Source organism: Falco cherrug, chromosome 7 (genome assembly GCF_023634085.1).
Source record: "Falco cherrug isolate bFalChe1 chromosome 7, bFalChe1.pri, whole genome shotgun sequence".
Classification (NCBI taxonomy): Eukaryota; Metazoa; Chordata; class Aves; order Falconiformes; family Falconidae; genus Falco; species Falco cherrug.
In genome coordinates, this window is record NC_073703.1 from 56,219,806 (window position 1) to 56,238,221 (window position 18,416).

The 18,416-nt window shown below is 39.1% G+C and overlaps 1 protein-coding gene across 1 annotated transcript in view; it reads left to right on the forward strand.

The window, feature by feature from the left end:
- The window catches only part of LOC114017262 (translation initiation factor IF-2-like), a 46,876-nt gene that overhangs the window by 10,915 nt on the left and 17,545 nt on the right, over positions 1-18,416 (forward strand). The window lies entirely within an intron of this gene.

An 18,416-nucleotide genomic window follows, 5' to 3' on the forward strand; every position in this document is an offset into this window, starting at 1 on the left:
GATGTGTAACTAGGAGGAGGTCACAGGTGACTGGCAAGTTCAACCCACTTAGCTCAATTATCCAAGTTTCATTTCCAAATTGTGTTCAATTTGATCTTCCTGCCTCCCTCCAAATTATCTTAGAGGGGAAAAAAAATACCAAATGAAAGCAGACAATTTAAGCCAAATTCTGTATACCATTATTTATATGCAAAATCATTTTTGTGATATATACTTCCCTTAATGGTTATGGGATGCCAGATCTTTCCAAGCGGATTTACAAACTGAGCCATCAAATTATTTCAAAGGCCGGCCTATTAGGGGCAAAAATAATTAGGAATTTTCAGAAGCTTTGTAAAAAAATAAGTTTCTGAATGTTGTCTCTTTAAATTTTACTTAGTTTTGTTTTTAATTTAAGCCTGGAGGCACAGTAGAGAGATACACAGAGCCTAATAAGGAGTTTGGAAAATAATGCACTGTAATCCAGAGCCGAGCTATTTCTCCATAAAATATGGATAAGGAATCAATTCATAAGCGCAAATATCTACTAGAACTGAGTTTTAACATAACATTTCACATGAGCATTCTTCTATGCATTATTAAGGAGATAACAAAAGTGTTCCAAGTCAAGCTTTATACAGTCACATCTGGAAATGCTCTTTTCTGTCTAATTTTCATTTTTTCCCTCGAAAAAATGTTTGAAGAAAAACTAGTCTGTCCTCTTGTATATTAACTGTTACCATCAGCTTTTAATCAGCAACATGTATAGTCAGATTTACAGAATCCATTCCATGTTGCCCCTTTTAGAGAACAGTAAAATGAAGATAGTATCTTTATTCATTTATAGAATCTGATGTTAAAACCAAAACCACACACAAATAGCCTATACATTGCTTTATGCATATAGACAGGCATGTAGATACATAGACACAACACACATACATGGAAACAAGTCATGACCATGTGATGGAAAACCCAGTAAAAACTATCCGTGCGTTTCACCAGATCCTAAATCAGACATCATCAGATAAGAAGCAGTCTAGGGAGAGCTAGTTTAAAATCAGACACAGCTAATTCCTGAATGTATTGGAACCTTAACACACTTTGCTGTATGATGGTTCATCGCTGTTGGTTTAACAGAAAACTCTTCAGGCTTTTCAGTCAAATAAAGCATTACCACTAAGCAATGAAGGGTTAATAAACTCCCCACAGGTTGCAAAGAGTTGATACAGGTTTGGGTTGTGGGTTTTTTTGCTAATGTATAATTTAATGGAATTATATTCTGAGGACAAAGATAAAAAAAAGTCTCTAAGATCTACTACCACTGTGGTTTTTTTAAAATAAATATTATATTTTTCCTTTGAATGGAAAGGCAAGCAAAGTATTTTCCAAACAGAAACAGCAAAGATTATTTAGAAGAAAAACCATAAGCTATTTTTTAAATACTCTGGAGTTTTCTGAACAACTCTGATGTACTCACATTCTTATCGCAACTATTTTCTTTTTACTATTGTAAGTGGATATTCAAGCTAAATTGATGCTTTATGTATATCCTGTCTCAATTTGTATTACACTATTCTCTGTAAGGAGATAATTTGAAAAAAAAATACAAAAAAGAAGAAGCGATACCACTGACAACAATTTACTTAAATTCACAAACCTTGAAATTGATGCATCTCCTATCAATCATAGTCAGAAGCCACAGTAAAACACATCCAACATTTGTATATCAAAACTGGGACTAAAAAAACACCCTGTTTTGTTCAATTTAAATGTCCTTCAACATGTTGTCATTTTACATGCTGATATTACTGGGGATTTTTACTGTGGGTTAGCTTTCTTTTGTCAAACATATGCAAGACAGTAACCTTGCAAAATTAAAGTGCATGCCATTCTACTGCACAGATGTTTGTTCTCACTCAGTTACAGACAATGAAATACTTATTAAATAATAATAGGGAGATATTGACTTCTCTATTCTGTCGATATGAAGATCTGTTGATCTGTGAGGTTAATATTGATGAGGCAGAGTGAGGTAAACGTTTCATCACAAGGGCAAATAAATTCCCATACTGGCATAAAAAATAACCCCCCCAACTTTGTACGTACACAGAAATTAATCCTTTCTGTATTTACTGGGTATATGAGTGCCAGTTCAACCTATCAGCATGCTCAAGCTAATGCTGAAGTAAATCCTTGACACTACTTTCAGGAAACATATTCCAAAAATGTCTATCATAGGTATTTAAAACTAAGCTCAAATGATGCCAAGCACTTAGGGTCTTTAGTCATGCCGCATGTTCTGTTGCAAATGGCACATTTCCTTTAAGTATTACTGGAAGGCTCTACACTTCACATACAACCTCAATATTCTTCATGTTAAGGGGATTTCTGTTTGAGCTGGAGAAATGCTTCCCCCCCCCCCCCTTCTTTAATAGGATGAGCTGTCAAAATATTATTTTTATTTGTTGTCTCATCAAAACGTCACTGAAAGTTCCCTCTCTTTACCCTCTGCCACAGAACACAATAGTGTACACACTTTGAACAATGCAAAGAGCCATTTAACTTGATGGGTCTGGCAGAAGAAGCTACTTTCTTGTTCATTATTATCTTTAGATTTTCCTTCAGTTTGTTTAAGGGAAGCTCGGAGCTGCTCTTTTTAGAAGAATATTCCATCAGTCAGGTAGGTCTTGTACTTTGACAGCATTATTTCAGCATGTTATTTTTAATGTATGGTACTTACACATGTAAGCAATCTGTATAACTTGCTTCTGGGCTTTTGAATAGAAATTAGAAAGATGTGACCAAACATGTAAGACAGTAAGAGGCCGTACAGTTTCAGATACAAGCTCCAGAAGGTTCACTTGTCAATTTTGCTCTTTTGATTATTAATTATGGCCTCGATTCTGCTATTAGAATTGCAGGGGCAGAACACACACGCAAAGCAGCTCTCCCCATAGTATGACTGTTGACAAGGGGGGAGCTCAGTTCCGCAGAGCTTACAGTAAGGCAGTGACCCCAAAATCAAAACTACTTCAGCTGCCCCTGCCAGAGATTGCAGCCTGGCTTCCAGGGCAGAAGAACCCTTCCCACAGCCTCCTCCCTCTTGCCTGTCTGTAGCAGAACTGTTGTGCCTCAGCAGGGAAAGTTGGGTGAGCACTTGGTGCTTTATCTGCATCACTGTGACATCTTGTTGGTAGGACAGTGCACAAACCCCCACATTATTGCTATTTGTGCTGCTTCTGTTTTAAAGGCATGAGGCTGTCTGTCTGCTGCTCCTTCCAGGGGTCATGTAGGCGTCCAATACCTTTTATTTTGTTGTTCGTTCAATGAGATGGCTTTTGTCTGAGAAAGGTAACAAAAATTTGACCTCATGCTTCTTGACCTTCTCATGTCCTTCTTCCTGGTGTGTGCTCAGCAGAACACTGTAGCTGGTTTTTTTTTGTGCCTCAGGCCACAGTGCTGTTTGAAGACTCCTGTCTCTGCAAGTTCTTGCCTTCACCCAAATCTCTGTTAAAGGCAGTGGGATTCTGTGTGCTTGTGTTCTGCCATGCTGGCTGCTTTTTACTGTTTTAAAGATATTTTTATCCTTCTGTATCTTGAGAAACAATCATCTGAAGTATTTCCCAGTTTCTGCATAATGGTAGCCAGATGGCAGAATCTGTGGGAGCAATGTTTTGGTTCATGGATACCTTGTTTTCTACCACTTGGTTGGATGTTCTTAAAAAAAAAAAAAATCCTTCTAATGCACGTCAGGTAATCCTGGTAAGAAAATCACAAGAAAAAGACACTTTCTAACTCATGCTGAGATTTTCTTAAAGTTTGCTAACATTTTCAAAGAAACATTTAGGCAATTTAGAGGCACAGATTTTGGTAACCTCAAGACTCTGGGGCAGGGCTCCATATGTACAGATGTAACAACTAGACTAGGGTCTTGTGCTCCAAAACATCTTTGTATGTATGTATCTGAATGTATTTATATGAAACAACATTAGTTTCTCAGATATTGGGTATGCAAAAGAATCTAGCAAATAAGTTGAATACTTTTAGTGATAAGTATAATTGAGAAATATTATCATATGACACTATTACAGTGCATTGCTTTGCAAGTGTAAGTGTATTCTCTGTGAAGTGCACCTTAATACACAGAGTACATTTTTCTCTGCAGTTTCCAGGCTGGAGATTTTGTATCTGTGTTTCTTACATGGCAATAAAGATGCTGATGGAACAATTGTTCTGCTAGTGAGTTAAGCTGAATAAGAGAAAAAATCTGTAATGACTAGGGGGCTCCTTAGAGATAAGGGTTCCTTAGGCAAATAGATTGCAAGAGAAAGAATAGGCAGCAAACTGTGTAAACTGAGCGCAGATAATTCCCGTGCTGTGAAACCCCTTCTGCCTTAAGAACACTAGGAATGAAAAGGTTACAAGAAAGAAGGTAATAAAAATATCAAAAGAAACCAAATAGAAATAGGTTTCTTTGCAAGTAGAGAAGCCACTTTCTAATATGGTGGCCTTATATACAAGTACATTTGTCTTCCAGACCCTCTGCTGTTGATTAGAATTCTGATGCCACTGGAGGGGTTACAATTTTGTTGAGTTTCTGGATCTCAATTGCGCTGTCAAGGGGTCATTCTTTCTGGTAATAAGGTAGCTAGTGGCCCCTGGGAGAGAAGGAAAACAATTGACTCTTGAAAGTAGAAACACATACTGAAGTCTAGAGTAGATTTCTGGCAGTGGACCAGGTCTTTTCTCATAGCATTTGTCATTGTAGCAATGAAAAAATTGTGGGAGTTCTACAGGCGGCCAAAAAAGGGAAACAGAGCACAACAACAACAACAGCAAAAGAGCTAGATGTAATTTATTTTGGGATTATATTTAAGAGCAGGTTGTTTTTTTGTTTGTCACAATGTTGGTTCACTTGTTAAAGATGTGGATCCCATTAGATAGAAATATGTTGCTTATTTTAAAGCAAATGATTATCAAATGACTACACTTCAAAACATTTTTTTTCTTTAATTTGAAGTGAAGTCATTTGAGTTTGAAACATATGCCTTTGCTAAATGCAGAATATTTTGTTGCCAAAACCAGACAATTTCATTTTGAGTCCACTGCTTGCAAGCATTGTTGATCCTGGATGTCACTGACAATATGAGTCTTGGCATTAAGTCTTTACAGAGGTCAGTAGTAAAGTTTCACTTATTACCACTAGGCTTTTTTTATTATTGTTAATTCTACCAGGTCAAAATGGTCTCACCATATAATCATACTCAACCAGAACAAATGGAATAGTGCATTTGACTTTGCAAATATTATCCCACTTTGTAGAACTGGATAAATCTCGCTTCTTAAAAATAATTTATCCCAAGATCTGCATGTAAAGGTTTTCCACATCTTTCTGAATACTGGCTTTGTTATTTCGCAGACTATGTTACCAAGCTGTTTTTCTTTGTTGTAGTATAAGCATGCATACATGTGTATGTATACCACCACACAAACACATCACTGGCACTATATGTAATTTGACATATGATTTATATTATACTTGCCAGATTTCAAAGTGGATTTCAAATTTATTACAAGCCCCAGTATTGCAGCTGATACACATGGATTCAACCCATCATTTAATTGAAGTACCCAAGATGGAACTGTAGCAGCTTGAGGCTTCCTCTATTGTCAATGGAGAAAGGCAACACGCCCAGAGATGCACTCCTCTGAAGGTGCTTACCTTTCTTCACTGGCTATAGAGCAAGTCTAGAGCAAATCTAGTCCTCGTTTAGAATAAATAACTGAAGCAGACTTCAAGGAATCTTTGCCAAAACGTGCAGACAAAGTGCTGTATCTTCTGCTGTAACCTATAGATTCTGGGATGAAAAAGATCTTTCAATTTAGGATCTAAAATGCCTCGTATAGATAATTGTGTGTGAAGTCTTACACAGAAGAAAAGTGAATGAAGCATGGGATTCATCTTTTTTAGTTTTAGTTGTCTGGAAGCTGGACATCTGGCCTGTACTGGTCAACTTCTTTTACTCCATAGTCCACTCATTTAACTCATTTGTCTTAGAATTAGATTAAATATGCTGAGGAGGAGGACTCTGAGACAAATGTATGGTAGGTAAGATATGATAGGTGGGAGCACATTCATTACAGAATGAATTTAGATGCCTAAATTAGGAGAGGTGACTTTTGGCTTAGGATTTCAGGTGCTTAAGATACCTTTTAGACAGCTAAAGTGAAGTGAAATGAAATTAAATTTTTGCTAAGGGATTTGTGTGACAGCATGCAGAGAAGGCATTTGCAGATTTAGGGTAAAAAAATAGTCCTACTGTTGCCTGGTAAAATCCTGACAACCCCTTGCCTTGTTGCATTAGGTAAAATGGGAAGAACAAAGAACATCTTGAAGAAGCTCTAATCTCACACCACAGAGAGAACCATGCAAGAGGGAAGGGTGTTACTTCTTAAGTAGTATTAGAGAGGCTAGTTATAAAAATGACTTTTCCTTATGCCCTATCTGAGTGCAGGGAAATTAGTAATAGGTATTTTCACTTCAACTTCTTCCCTGCCTGCGCCCCCCCCCCCCCCCCCCCCCAGGAAATAGCAGTAGTTTTGTGTATACATTTCCATATCCAAAAGTGTGTCAGGTTTACCTTTTTTATCTCTTCCCCAGCACAGCTCATGGAAACTCATTTTCATACAACTATATTGTCTCCTGTTTTATTCCCTCATAGAAGTAAATTTAAAAAAGCTCCAGTGTGATTAAAATAACTAATCTTCATTCATTCTAAAGACTTTTCCTCTGCTATTTTTTTAGTTAAGGCTAATTGCGATGTCTGATGTTACACTTCTCCTAAGGGTGAACTTCTGTCTTGACCAGATTCTTTTAACTGGACTTTGTACAGATTTATAATTAAATTTATAATTTAGGGTCCTAGAATGCACCGTTTGCTTAAATAATAGGCATGTTACTTTCAGATCTTTTAATTTAGAGCATCTGTTTTTGAAGGAGCTGAAAGCATATTTACCCATTAAGTAAAAATTCTCCACAGGTAGTATTAAAAACAGTATCTTGCTGTCCAGAATAATGCAATAACAGAAAACAAAAATCAAATGCTAAGGTTAGCCATAAGATAAACTAACTGGTGATGTGCTCTATTGTAAGCTGAAGCTCTGTCAGGTTGTCAAGAGGAATTAGTTCTTAAGCAAGGTATTTATAGAAACATAAGGCTGAAAGGCACCACCAGGGTCACAGAATCATTGTAATAGAAGCAAATTTGTTAAATAACATTCCCACATGATTCTATGAAAATCTTCCCCCTAGCTTCTCTGGAACTCCCTGCTGGTCCATTTTTACTGTAAAGCTGGCATTCAGCTTTTTCTGACTGTAGGATCAAGATTTACTGACCAGACACTGAAGCAATTTAATACCTCTAGGTGCATCGGTTCTCCCTGACCTACATCCTACTTCTAGTTCGTGACTGACTGAGCAAAGAAAGGTGAATACTTACTCTTCCTTTCTGAAAATCAAGAATCATATCAGAAATAATTAAAATCCTTCCCAGATACTGCAGCTAATCAAGAAATGCCTTGTGGTAGGATAAATACAACATAACTACAGCACAGATACACATTCAATGGACATAGTTTAAAAGCTGAGAGCAAGGTCTGGTCTGCTGTCCTTATCTCCTATAATGGTGCTTTCAAGACTTTCGAGCAGCTGGTGTCCAGATAATTTAGAGATTTGCAGACAGAATTGCATACAGAAGTGAAGAGGAATCTATTGCAAAGGCCTGAGCAACTGAGGTCTGTGGTGATTCATTCTATTCACAAGGCAGGCAGCTGTTTTCAGCAGAATCTGCAGCTTTTGGGTGGACTTACTGGGACAGTATCCTTCCTTCTGCAAAGCTGTTAAAGTGAGTGGAATTACGTACGGGATGAACTTGGCTCTTTAGGTGTGGGAGAAACCATTTCCAGTACTGACATATGGATATTAGCACTTCTTTATGCAGGGCTTACAGACAGGCTTTAGGAATGTTTACAAGGTGGGAAGGACAATGAAAAAACATGTAAAATCATTTCACCCTGATTCATCTTTGGAAGGAACTCTGCATGTGGATCACTCTCTTCCCAGTTGGCTGTGTCTGCCAGAGCCCTTTCTTCCAGTCCTGAACCTCATAGCCCTCCTACACCAAGGAATTTGGGCTCTGTCCAACGGAGGGCTGGGATGAACTTATACATTTCCTCCACACTCCCACATGCTTCTCATCTTGGGGACTAAGGATAACGCTGCTGAAAAGTGCATGTGAACCAAGTAAGAAGTTCTGAAGAGCTGGTGTGAAATAGGGCTCCAGCAAATCTTCCTCCCATTATCCATACATACTGCGGGCATTGCCCTGACTCGAGGAGCCAAAGCCCTCATTTCTTTCCTGGCAATCAAAGGATGGCAACTGTACCCCACCTGCAGAAGAACTTTCAGGAATCTAAGCCATTTGCTTTCAGCAGCCACTGTGCCTCTATCCAGGAAGATAATACTTGTCTCCCAACTATATTTAAATTAAAATAATGAATTGGACCAAGCACTGTATTTTTATACCCAGTGGGCCAGCTGCCTTTCAAGGCTGCCAGACTTGAAGAGTGAGAGCAGTTACCCAGCTAGCTGAACCAATACCTTTCTTTCAAGGATGCAGCAGTGCAAACAATCCACCCGGCGGACACTGGCCAATAGAGCAGCCGACCATGAGGTAGCACTGCTTCCTAGGTACACCTCCTTTAACAGTCATCTGCTTCTTTGTCCTGGGTTCTCTGAGTTCCAGAAGGCTCTTGTAGTGGTGAGGAGGTGGTACCTAAGCTTGTTTTACACTGTCCGTCTTTATAAATGTGGGGGGTTTAGCCATTTCGGTAGTGTGCTCTCATATATACAAGAAGAGGGTGTGGGAAGCTACCAACTGTTATTGATACAAAGGGACAGTGTCAGTCCTCAATCAAAAGTGAGTTTAGCTTTGATATAAAGGTGCAAACTGTTCCACTTTACTTTGCAGCAGAATTTAGCCAGACATTCTCAGGATTTTGTCATGATTAGTCACAGTGCATGAGGCACAGAAAACATCTGGATATATGAGAACAATTGCAAACCAGTATTCTCTTCTAGCATTCGTATGTTTCTGCTGCTACTTGAGTTAATGATTTTCTGCTAATGCATCTTTAGCTACTGATGCCAATACCTGTTCAGGAAAGACAGGTAACTGCTTGGTTTGAATCCTGGAAATGAAATATCAAGATTGAAATCAGCATGAAAGTGCTTCATTTAATTGTACGTATGCCTAAATATGTTACAGAAAATGGGTAACAAGAGGTGGTATTTCTGAAACAGCACTGAGGAGCTTGTGATCTGAGTGATCACCTGCGAGTTAGGGCTCAGAGGTTTTATGTTTTGCTTTGCTACTGACAACGGAATGAATTTGGCTACATCATTAGCCACTTTTTACACAAATCGTCCCTTAAATGACACTAATCATTATAGTCTTCACACGGTTCCTTGCTGAAACTTAATTCATTAATGTTCATGAGATACAATGAAACAGACAAAATGTATTAGGTATGTGAAACCTGTACACCGGCTGCTGTACTATAGCAATTCTGCAGGGAACTTTTAAGAGAGAAGTAAACTGCATTTCACACGCTATGTTGATTCTGAAAACACTCCAAAAGCCAACTCAGGTAAGAGCAGACCCTAGGTTTATTTACATTTATATACAGGCACCTACATATAGATAAGTGTGCTGGAAGTAACAGCCCCATGTATGGTTATACTAACCACCCCCATTAAGAGAGAAAGATGAGAAAGGACAGAATTGTGTTTGACAGTGCAAAAATGCTCACTCATGACTTTTATTTCCCTTCAAAACAGTTCATCAATGTAAAAATTTCACCCTTGCAATTCAGCCAAGGTCACCGAGACCCTCTGTGATGTGCTGAGCAAGACCAACTCGTAGAAGCCAACAGTGCTTGAGGCAGCTTTACTTTATGCATAAAACATGTAAAAAAATAATGTAAGTTACAGCTTCAGGAAGTGATAGTGGATGGTAGGAATAACTCCATTGCCTTTAAGCTGGCAGGACATGGAGCTTATTCAGATAACTCCTGTTCTATTCTCTTTGTCCCTGCTTTCCTACATTCCCTACACGCTTTCCCACTTCTGTCCTCATGTAGGCCTCTTCCTGGAAACAGAAAGTTGTTGAAGACACTAAAAATTCTGAAGAAGAATTTAATTAATCTAATTTTAATTAAGAATAAGAAAACCTTTGAGATGCATACGGTGTAAGTAGCAGCAAAAACGTAATATTCACTTTACACTAAAAGCAACAGAAGTTGGAACCCAGAAGAGAAACACATCTTGCAGATGGCAGCAATGGCACCCTAGAATTTCCCCTGAATATATTTATACTTTTCATATCCCCCTGTTCTATCTTGATAGTCTCAAGTTCTACATCTCCTTTCTCAGAGATAGTTTATATCCACTTTCAAGCAGCATGTAGGGACTACGGATTTTTTTTCAGTCTGATAGGAAGAACCTGTATGGCATCTCTTCTTTTCTACTGTTGCTTTTTTTACCTCCAGATGTTCAACTGCCTATGAGAGTACTCAAGGAAACATAGTTATGCTGTATTCCAATATTGAATCAGTTTAATTGAAAAAATAACATGTTGTGTACAGTAAGGGAATTTTAAATTAACTCCCTAGCATATTCATGGTTAAATACAATGGATTTGTTTTCTAATAGGATATAACACAGTGCTCCTAAATGATTCTTACTAAAAACAAGCAGTGAACTCCCTGAGTATTGCAGGGAGCCAAGCACACATCACAGGGTGGACCATGTAGGAGGGAGGACAGTGGGCTGCACTGTCACCCACTGCAGCCCCATCCCAGTCATTCTGCACTTTCAGCAACGGTGAAGTTCATACACTCATGGAAACATGCATTAGCAAGAACAACCCGATCTTATGCACTAACTTGTCATGCCTGATTGATGTTTAGGACTAGCTGGAATTACATGGCAGTAAAACCTCTTCTGTGCTAAGCCCATCAATGCGCATGTAGACACAGTGGAAGCTTATCGCAAAGCTCCTGGAGCTACTGCCACTGCATTTGTTGTTCTGCTTATACAGCACAGAATCAGGCCGATAAATACCTGGACAGGACAGATGTAAATTTGATGGATGAAGTACTGTTTTCTCTTAATAATCTAGATTGAAATGTTAAATTTTCCTCTGCATTTATCACATGCTTTTCTAGCATGTGTTGGCAATAGGCTCCCTCCTCTTTCTGAATGGCTGTAAACAGCTGTCAGGTTCACAGCATCCGGGGGGTACAAGGCTTTGTGCATCGTTATTATTGAAACCAAGTCTGCTACTTACTGTTTTTTAACCTTAAAGATTTAATCAAGGAGAAGGGTCTATTTCTCCTAGTTCAGGAGGTTCCTAAGCTACTGTACTGGAAGAAGTTTTATGAGGTGCTTCTCCTGTTCCTATGCTTTTCCCCCCAAACACGCTTGATTAGCCACTCAGAGAAATGTTGGTGTAGATAGCTCTTTGCTCTGTCTGAGCAGGGCTTTTTCTTATGGACTTCCCTTACTCTTAGTTACTGTAGGAGGCTTTGGGCCCGATTCTTTAAAACACTAACCAAGGGACAACCTCCCCCTAGTAATAACAGTGCAGTTAACGAGGCAATTAACATGACTCTGCAGCTCTCAGCAGACGGTGATACTCATGCAGGCCTTAGTTCTTATGGAGAAGATCTGTTACAAGGAAATTTCATTTCTCCCTGCAGCAGCAATAAATAGTTTGGAAGTGCAGCAGGCAATTGGCTTTAAAAGTCAAGAGGAAAGCCCACCCAGGCTTCCTGCTGCCGGGCAGCTTTCAGTGGATGTGAAGCACATCACTCTAATGTAAGCACAGCCTGCAGGTTGCTAGGTGGCAAACGCCCATCAGCTGTGTTCTGGGGTTTGGTTGCAGCAGGCATGTGCTTTGGTGTAAGACCCCTGATTGCTTTTGCTTCTACAAAGACATCTCAGGTGGTGTTCTTGGTTGGGACTTGAGCAAACTGTTTGGATAAGCTGCTCTTGTAGTAAGCTAGAGAAGTTACCTGGGCTGGTCTGGAGAAAATCTCTTAACTACTGTGTTACTCGTGGAAATAGAAATTCACGGACTGCATGCGGCTGCAGTTGGAGTATTCACCAGATCATGATAAGGCAAGGAAATATCTGCGTGGGGTAAATCAAAAAGGCTTCTCCATTTCTTACTTGGTTTAAAATGTATGTTTATATGCTGAAAATGAACTTGTTTTGCTGTTGCTAATGTGCTCCTTCTGTCTTTGAATTAAGAAGTCCCATTGAAAGGGCTTGACTCAGAGCATATTGCTGTATCTTGTTGATGCCTTCAGCTCTGTTTTTTCTGAAGTTTGTAGAAACAATAAACCAGGAATCAGGCTATGGCTTGTGATTTGCAATTCTAACAAAGCTTGGTGGGCACTGTTCACAACTTTTTTTCTGTGGCTGTGGTTATTTGGTGACTGCTTCCAGCTTATGATTTTTAATGGACATTTTCAAGTATCCCAGTGGCACTTTTCTTTCTAAAGAACCACTTGCACTCAGAATGATCAACAAATCCTTTTGTTTAAATAGAAATCTAGTACAATTTGTCACAAGACATAAAATCATATATCCTATTTGTATTAACAAGGCACTGCCTCTGTTTCTGGTGTGCATTAAGTATAGTGCTTTAGAGATCAATGAGCTTTATATTTATGAAATTAGTAAATGTATATATTGTGTATGCTTTGTGCTTGGAGGTTACACGGAAGATATCTGCTCACCCATTTTGAAGATAGGAGGGAAATAAAATGATTGGAAATGACGGAAGACTTCCAGTAACTTGGCTTTGGAATGGACTTGATATTCTGGTTGGAGATGAAATATGTTCTCACTTCCAGGCCTGTGAGACTCTTTCTCTTTTTTTTTTTTTTTTTTTTTTTTTTTTTTTTTTGTGGCTTTCTATAATGCCAGTACTTAAATTAAAAATTATTCTTTGAGATCTAGTGAAAGCAAGCTTGTTGGTTTTGGCTACCAGAATCTGTAATAATGTCGCTCATTCCCATTAGTGCTGACTTGTCCTCCACATTAAATCCTACACGGTGTTCTTGATGCTGCAGTCCATTTTTGTGGAAAGCTTTTGAACAGAATTTTTCCAATAGATATGTTTACAGTCCCAAAGAATATTCAGATGCTCTGTTGTACTGTTGCATGCATTTAGTTTTCCGTTTCCAGTTGCATCCAAGTAAAACATCTACACATTTCTCTGGCAAAAATATCTTGCAATTCCTGAGTAGTGTCTGGATGCATCTGTTGCCCTAGTTTATTTGGGTCTTTCATAAAGATGGCAAGACTGTGTTTTCTTCTGAAGTCCCACAGTTTGCTTGACTTTTTTTTTTTCTGACTTTTTTTTTTTTTTCCTTTCTTCATTCTGTGCAAAATAACCTTTGCAGGATGATTTTCTGCTAAAGATGACTGATCATCCACCTGGGCAATTGTCCAGATTGCCTGAGTATGGAAGTTTATTAGTTCCCATGGGTAGAAATTTTGTTTTGGATTCTACAGTGTGAAAGAACAGGTCCTACCTGGATGTTATATGGTTTTATTTGGTTTGGGTAACTTAAAGGCAAGGGAAATCCAAGATTTATTAGCGTGTCTGTAACCATGAAGTTTCCATAGCACGTGACTGTGGTCTGTCTGCCACATCCATGTGCTTGTCACAAAGCAACTGAACTTGCCATCCCCAGGTGAACTGATCAAAGGTTGTTATAGTAAGCAGGAACTTGTTTTGCTTCAGTGTGCCTTTTTGGTTGTTAAAGTGCTCACATACTGCTTAATATTTTTCAAAGCACATGCTGAGCACTTATGGAAATGTGACCCTTTTACTCTCTCAAGTTAGGCAACTAAAACCTGAAGTATATCCTTCTGCGTTACTATTGAAAATCTGGCCATTCGTTTTCAATTGCTTTTGTGCTTCATTTCTAGGGCTAGTTATAGATGTGCTAAATATAGGCCAGTGCAAGAGATTCTGGAAAGTCTCTGACAGCAACTTAATGGGAGGTTTGAATGCTTGCATCTAAAAATTAGGCTGCTCAGTTAAGCTTCTCAGATAGGTGGATAGATAGATTGCTTCAGGCAGCCAAGTTTGAAAAGCTTGTCCTGCTTCTCTGCTTTTGGAAACACCAGCATAAAAATGGCCTGCGTCAGGTAGCCAAACACATCGCTGCCTCAGAGCTGTACACTGCTCATTCTGTGAGCTGGTGGTGTGGTTGCTGCAAGGGTTTCACGTAAATATCTGGTGCAATTGATTTGGTGGTGTGAATGGGATAGACATTTTCTTGGACAGCGGTCAAGTGCCTTCCTTGATTATTGCTGCTGGTGGGAATAATTGTATTCAAAGGAGCAAATGCAGGAAGGTGGTCCTGCTTTTGCCACACTGACCAGTCGTATATGGGGAAGCATCTGCAATAGCTTTTCATTCCTCTCTTGCTTGCATTTAACTCTGAGATCATTGAGGGGTTTTGGCTTGTAAATCAACTGCGCTGGAGGCTGTTATTGCTGCCTGACTCTTTCACTTAGTGGCATCAAAGTCTGGTGTAACACAACCTGGCCAGTTGCATTACCTTACCAGAATCTTGTGTTGGTGCTTGTATAACTCCTGCTCCTACAGAGTAGGTACAGATACCTACTGTAGTGCATGGTAGCAGCCTCAAGTAGTAAACCACTGAAGCAGTATGTTTACGTGGGAAACAGTGTTACGTGGAAAGGAAAGCTGTGCATAGCTGTGGATAACTCCTCCTACCAGAAAGCTAGTAGGATTAATGACCAGACATCAGAGAGCTCTGTGACAGTCATAACTATAATTTTTATGATCAGAACTAAACTTACTGAAATTGCACTAAAATATTCTAATCTTACTTTGCTGCTGTGGTTTTTTTTTTTACACGCAACAGTTACTATTTATCTTTTCTGGGCTATATGTTTGTCCTAAATGCATCTCGAAACAACAGTTTAAGAGACTTGGCCATAAAAATAACTATGGTTCTTCTTGTCTGAAAGAAAAAAAAAATACATAAATGAGGATGTTGCTGCGTCACTATGCCTTTTTTTGTTACTCAAAAGTTTTTGGTGGGCTTGTTTTTATAATTACCTTGGTCTGAAAATCTGAGTTGTTTCTGAAATGGCATTTTGGGGAGTCAGGAGAAGTGATTAAAGCTTATCAGGTTTCTGTGGTAGCTTAAACTAAGTCAGCTGATAATTATAAAGTGAGATAAAAATTAAAGCCGTGAGAATGAAACCTTACATTGAGCAAGGCAACTCATGGAAAAGCCCAATCCCCATCAAATACTGAGGAGGATTGCTCTACACCAAGGAAGGATTACACAAATTGCTCAGAAATTCTAGCAAAGCTATTTCTGTGGAAATAGAGTAACATCCTGCAAAGTTTACTGCCAGGTAACCCGGCAGCCAGCTAAATACACAATTTTGGACACCTCTTCTGCCTGTTTTTTTAAGATCCCAGGCACAAGAAAGGAATAGGGAATGAATACTCATACATATTTTCTTTCTGCTGGCTTGCTTGCCTTGCTTACCCCAGGACACAGAATGTTATTTGTGGGAAGCTGGCGGTTCTTCATGCAGGAAGACCGTTAGGAGAAGGGGCACTAAGAGGACCACTGCGCTCACCATTGCTAATGTGGAGGATGCTTGCGCACTGCGCAGCCAGAGGTATTTCATGCATCTGTAGGGATGAGGAAGAGTTATACTGCTGAACTACTGAACTCCTTGGGAGACAACTAGTTTGCAGAGATAAATTGCTGTTCTAAACTGTAGTAAGAATTCAGATCAGTAGACTTCTTTTTCACTGGTATGTGAACTCAGAGGGGCTTTCTTTATGCTTGGGGTTTTTTTTTAGTCAAAAAGGGGCAAAAAGAAATGGAAGAAACCCCCACAAAATAGGACTCTGCACAAACACAGAAAATGAGCACATACATATTCTACTTCTTTCCCTGTGCCCCCCCGCCTCCCTGTGCTGGGGTGTCCCCCCAGCGGCACATGTTAAGGCATTCGCAAAGCTACGCTTTAGAGTCTTTCTGAACTCTATTGTACATTAGTCTCTGCACCCATAAATTGACTCTAGGGTCATCCAGGGGATAATTTAACTGTAAATACAGGGTTGCACTAATATGTCTGTTGGCCCTCACTCATCCATTTGAATTGGCAGAAGTCCAGCTGGAATAGAGGAGAGAAGCTGTTTAAAGGACCCGTTCTTCATGATGTTACATTATCATATCTTGTGTTGTACTTCCCAAAGTAAAGCCTAGAATGGGATCGGTGTAACGGAGTAGACCTCTTTCAGTGGTGGGGAAGTGGATACTGGCTTTATATTAGGATGTAGTGTGTAGGGCAGAGTGTGGCCCAGGCTCTGGCCAGAGGAGATTACAGATGCAAAGAAAGTAGTATTTTTTATGAAGGCTGCTCAGTCACACATAACACTTACAGTCAAAGTGTTGTGCCATTTTATTTTTATGAGTCATTTAAAGGAAACATATACTTATCTCCAGTTTAAAGATATGAAGGAGAAAGTAATTTGCTAACAACTGTTTTGGGTTATTTGCAGGGACAAGATAAGAAATAAAGAGTAATTGTATTTTGACCCATAAATAACTCCAGCTTTCAGATGTCTCTTGTACTTTCTGAATCTGTAAAGGAATTTCATTATGGGCAGAAGAATGATTATTTTTTGTAATCTGTCTGTAAAATGAATAGGACACCTACTTTATCAGTTTTCACAGCGAGTAAAAAAAAAAAAAAATTTCAGAATGTTTGCCAGTGAAGTTATCTTGTGTGACAGAGCCTAACTCTGCAAAGACTCTAGTTTGATTGTTTTAGGGTTTTTAAACACACGTTTAGACAAAAGTGTGTATACTTGCTCATGTTTTTATTTAATTAAAGGGAAAAATTGTGTTCATGAAGGCTCAGGACTTGACTTTTTTTTAATTCTAGATTCCAGTGGTTCAGGCATCTGTATAACAGGCTTGTCTGTGCTACACTGCAGAGAAACCTTCCTCTTTGACCTACTGGGTGTTTCTCTTCTGAGGGAGGAAAGGAATTCTTTCCATGTTAAAAGAGTTCAGTCTCCTCCTGTCACTGATTGCCTCTGTTGCTTAGTTGAGCCCAATTATATACAATGGCTTTTCAAGAGTTCAGCTGTGAAGAAGGCATGTGTGCAAATGATATCAATAAAATAGCAGGATTTGCATACACAGGAGCAGCACACATGCTACCGCTTTGAAGATTTACTGTGTAAGGTACACTTACTGTTCCGTAGGACATCTGTTGACACTGCCACTTTTATACTCCTTCTGCTTAGTTCTCCTGGTTGCCATAGGCATAGGCGAAAGAAAATAGCAATGCTAACTGTTCATGCAGGAGTAATAACAGCCCTTAACAGAAGAAGAGTAATTACCTTTGGTTTCTCCCTGCTCTAAAACCTAATAAAATAGAGACTGGTGGCTACATAGTTGATGCATACAGAAGTCCTGTTGCTTTTACTAAAGCTGAGGCTAGTTATGTGAAACGTCCTTTGCTCACAAGCTGAATTTGCATCTTAATTTTGAAAAAAATCCATTACTGATGGGTAGATTTCCTGAGTACATTTGACAGCTTTCAAGCTAGCGGCATTTGGTAAGGCCTTTTAAAGTTATAGGAGATTTATAGCTAAAGAGATTACATAGCAGTGGGTTCAGATCCAATCCCTTTCCCCCAGCTCCTGCGCTGGGTAACAATGACAGGAGCTGTCTGTATACCAGAAGGAACAGTTTAAGAGGGGTGGCTGCTTTTGGCAATAGGAGCCCCCGTTAGCAGCCGGAAGCATTGGTGCTGAAAAGCAATCGCTGGTGTCAAGAACTTTCCTAGCTAAGCACTGCAGCTGGTGGCAATAAATAGCATTCTAATAAAGGAGGATGTTCAACTCATGACATAAGCGAATACTGTTTCAACCACAAAAAGTAATTTATGGCTCTGCATATGTCTGAAATGGATTTTTTCCAATACATTTTAAAATAAAAATGCTAAGATTTCAATGGAGGGAAAGATCTGCATTTTAAATCAAAATGAAATTGAAAGATCAATGAAAAGTGTACTGCTTTTTTAAGTACGCAATGATACATAACATCTTAAGGATGTGCACTGTCACAAAGCACAATTACCTTCATTCCTAAAAATGAAAGATGCTGTTTTCTGACTGTAAATGTTCTCTATATTGCATCAAGCCTAATAACTTCCCGTGTCCATGATAATCCCCCTCCAACATTTAGACAGAACCATCATCATCTTCTCTCATAAGAATGCC